Source organism: Sphaeramia orbicularis, chromosome 24 (genome assembly GCF_902148855.1).
Source record: "Sphaeramia orbicularis chromosome 24, fSphaOr1.1, whole genome shotgun sequence".
In the NCBI taxonomy this organism is placed as follows: domain Eukaryota; kingdom Metazoa; phylum Chordata; class Actinopteri; order Kurtiformes; family Apogonidae; genus Sphaeramia; species Sphaeramia orbicularis.
Window position 1 is genome coordinate 2,714,225 of NC_043979.1, and position 5,008 is coordinate 2,719,232.

Genomic DNA, 5,008 nt, shown 5'->3' on the forward strand with positions numbered 1-5,008 from the left:
GTCCATTTCTCCTCATTCCTTTCCATAGCCGGACAATTACCCATATTCATCCACGGACTCTGACCCAGGTGTTGTATGTTTTTGTTTATGGACTCTGTTTCTCATTTAGCTTTTGTATTAGGTTTTCGTATTTTGTTAAATAAACTTGTTATTGTTTTTCCCTTCAGTACCGAGCATTTGAGTCCTTTCTTTTCCCCCTTGTGACACTGGTGTCCTGTTTTTTGGAGTGGTGTGTTGGGGGGAGGGAGCTCACATTTCAGACAGAAACAGACTGAACAAACTGATGAAGAAAGCCAGCTCCACCACTGGGACTGGACTGGACCCAGTTCAGCAGGTGGCTGGGCTGAGAACGCTCAGGAAACTGGACTCTGTTTTGAAGAACGCATCTCACCCACTGCACCATCTGGAGGTGTTCAGAGAGAGAGCACCTTCAGCCACAGACTGATCCCCCCTCGGTCCACGACTGAACGCAGTAGAAGGTCCTTCCAGTCGGCTGCCATTAGACTTTTTAATATCGCTGTGCGATAAATTATTGTATGTTGTGCATACTTAGGTGTTTGAGTTATTGTATTATTTACATGACTTGTATTGTGTGTGTGTGTGTGTGTGTGTGTGTGTGTGTGTGTGTATATATATATATATATATATATATATGTATATGTGTGTGTGTGTGTGTGTGTATATATATATATATATATATATATATATATATATATATATATATATATATATATATATATATATATGTATATGTTATTGTTTACTTCTTCGTTCCATTGTTGGTTGTTTGTGGGATGTTCATGTGATGGGTCAGTGTGTTTTTCTTGTACTGCTGCTGTAGTAACAAAGCAATTTCCTGCAAAGGATCAATAAAGTATCTATCTATCTATCTATCTATCTGAATTCTGATGCCTTTGATTGTTATTTAGATTTACTTGTACTTTTACTTTCATTACTTGAGTACATTTAATTGTAGATTACTTGATATACTTAAGTACAGTAAATACTAGATACTTACAGACTTTAACTTCAGTAGTATTTCACTTGAACTTCTACCAAAGTCATTTTTAGTACCTGTACTTCTACTTAAGTATGACTTTCCAGTATTTGATCCAACACTGACTGAAATGAACATTTTCTGACTGAAAACAACCAGAATTGGCCAGAAAAGAGAAAATGAGATGGATACTCCAGATAGTGCAGCTTCATGGGCCAAATTTAGCCCAAATTAAATCAATTCACTAGACAGCGGCTGTGAAAATGAAAGTGTTAATTAGCCCAGAAGTGTTAAAGGTGTGCTGGGTAAGTAAACAGAGGACAGTTGTGACATGTTCAGTAGACTGAATCTAGTCCTGAGTGTGCAGCTTTGGCACTAGTGGATGGCTGCTGCGCTTTTAGACTGAAGCTTTAATGTGTTCCATAACTCCAGCAGCAGCGACAGGAGCCAAGACTCACAACTGAGTAATAATACAACAACAACTATATGTGAGTACACACACAGAATGACAACACATGTACCATGGCTTTAAAACATTTAGTATGTCAGTGTGAATCTGCACAATGTAATATTTAATACACATTTACTATATGTCCTATATTATATAGTATACATCACATATTATATAGTATATGTCGTATACAATATAGTATACATCATATATTATATAGTATATGTCGTATATTATAAAGTATATGTCGTATATTATACAGTATATATCATATATTATACAGTATATGTTGTATATTATATAGCATAGGTTGTATATTATATAGTATATACAGTATATTATATAGTATACATTGTATATTATTTATTGTATATTATATAGTACATGTAGTATATTATACAGCATATGTTACATATTATATAGTATATTATATAGTATATGTAGTATATTATATAGTACATGTTATATATGATATAGTATATGTTATATATTATACAGTATATATTGTATATTATATAGTACATGTAGTATATTATATAGTACATGTTATATATTATATAGTATATGTAGTATATTATATAGTACATGTTATATATGATATAGTATATGTTATATATTATACAGTATATATTGTATATTATATAGTACATGTAGTATATTATATAGTACATGTTATATATGATATAGTATATGTCATATATTATACAGTATATATTGTATATTATATAGTATATGTCGTATATTATATAGTATATGTAGTATATTATACAGTATATATTGTATATTATATAGTACATGTAGTATATTATATAGTACATGTTATATATGATATCCTCCACAGGTGTTCAACATAGGGCCCGTGGGCTAAAACTGGTCCATTAAAGGGTCCAGTCTGGTCTGTGGGGTGAATCAGTGAAATACAAAAATTCCACTTCAGATAAAACCAGTTATTCCAGTCCAGGTTCCACATTCAGCCCAGTTCGAACCCATGTGGGTCAGACCAGTAAAAGACTACCACAATAACCTAGAAATGATGACAAGTCCAAGTTCTTCTGTTTGCTTTAGTGTAAACAAAAGTAAAATGACAAAGAAATGTTTACCTTCATGAATTATCCTGTCACTAAATATGAGAAGAACCTGAACATATATGAAGAACCTGAACGTATATGAAGAACCTGAACGTGTATGAAGAACCTGAACGTATATGAAGAACCTGAACGTATATGAAGAACCTGAACCTATATAAAGAACCTGAACGTATATAAACAACCTGAACCTATATGAAGAACCTGAACGTGTATGAAGAACCTGAACGTATATGAAGAACCTGAACGTGTATGAAGAACCTGAACGTATATGAAGAACCTGAACATATATGAAGAACCTGAACCTAAATGAAGAACCTGAACCTATATAAAGAACCTGAACGTATATAAACAACCTGAACCTATATGAAGAACCTGAACGTATATGAAGAACCTGAACGTATATGAAGAACCTGAACCTAAATGAAGAACCTGAACGTATATAAACAACCTGAACCTATATGAAGAACCTGAACGTTTATGAAGAACCTGAACGTATATGAAGAACCTGAACGTATATGAAGAACCTGAACGTGTATGAAGAACCTGAACGTATATGAAGAACCTGAACGTATGTGAAGAACCTGAACGTATATGAAGAACCTGAACCTAAATGAAGAACCTGAACCTAAATGAAGAACCTGAACCTATATAAAGAACCTGAACGTATATAAAGAACCTGAACCTATATGAAGAACCTGAACGTATATGAAGAACCTGAACGTGTATGAAGAACCTGAACGTATGTGAAGAACCTGAACGTATATGAAGAACCTGAACCTAAATGAAGAACCTGAACCTATATAAAGAACCTGAACGTATATAAAGAACCTGAACCTATATGAAGAACCTGAACCTATATGAAGAACCTGAGCGTATATGAAGAACCTGAACGTATATGAAGAACCTGAACGTATATGAAGAACCTGAACGTTTATGAAGAACCTGAACGTGTATGAAGAACCTGAACGTATATGAAGAACCTGAACGTATATGAAGAACCTGAACCTATATAAAGAACCTGAACGTATATAAAGAACCTGAACCTATATGAAGAACCTGAACGTTTATGAAGAACCTGAACGTATATGAAGAACCTGAGCGTATATGAAGAACCTGAACGTTTATGAAGAACCTGAACGTATATGAAGAACCTGAACGTATATGAAGAACCTGAACGTATATGAAGAACCTGAACGTTTATGAAGAACCTGAACGTATATGAAGAACCTGAACATATATGAAGAACCTGAACGTATATGAAGAACTTGAGGTGTCTTCAGACACATCAGTGTAACTGGACCAATGTTCTGGCTGTTTCTAAATGTTCTGGCTGTTTCTAAATGTTCTGCCTGTTTCTAAATGTTCTGGCTGTTTCTAAATGTTCTGGCTGTTTCTAAATGTTCTGGCTGTTTCTAAATGTTCTGGCTGTTTCTAAATGTTCTGGCTGTTTCTAAATGTTCTGCCTGTTTCTAAATGTTCTGGCTGTTTCTAAATGTTCTGGCTGTTTCTAAATGTTCTGGCTGTTTCTAAATGTTCTGCCTGTTTCTAAATGTTCTGCCTGTTTCTAAATGTTCTGGCTGTTTCTAAATGTTCTGGCTGTTTCTAAATGTTCTGCCTGTTTCTAAATGTTCTGTGTGTTTGCAGATCCACTGTGACCTGTCAGTCAAAACACATGTGTGTAAATGAGCAGCTGAGGCAGAATACTGTTCAAATTACACTGATTTTTCTGATTAAATTTCAGCATTTTCACATTTTTTAAAGGGCTCATATTTGTCTAAACCCACTTTTCTGAGTCTGTGCTTCATTTCTTTGTGTGTTTGGACCCTAATAGTTCAGACAGTTTGAATCTGAACCTCCAGCTGCTGCAGAACTAGCTTTAGATTCATTCCAGCAAATGACAAAACTAACTGAGAGCTCCAGCTCCAATAATAGTTGTTTTTTTTGTTTAGCTTTTCTGTGTTTATTCTTTATTATAACACTGGTCAATAAGTAAAATGCTTCCAGAATAAAAGTAATTCAACTTGACTAAATTACAGTCTCTGATCCAGACTAATCCAGTCCTAAATGCTGGCTGGTTGTAGTTTCACAGATACAGTCTGGGCTCCACATGTGAAATTCTGTGACTTCATGACAGAATGGGTTTAATTCAAAGGCACATTAGTGTCACATGGACTTCCAACACTGTCTGCACATGACAACACATGGACTGGACTGGTTCTACCAGTGGAACATTTACACATCTGTTTATAAATGGACACAAACCCACATATATGTGTTAGAACACACCATCATTTCTATAGAAAACATGAGCTCAACAGTTCTTCTGTCATTACTTTTCTGATTCATCTGATTCCAGTTTATTAGATTGAACACATTTAACGTCTGATGCAGATATTTTCTGAGAAATGGTCCAACAGCGTCATCATCCAAAAAGCTGAGTTTATGATGCAGGTGGTCCTGAGATGAAGGCAG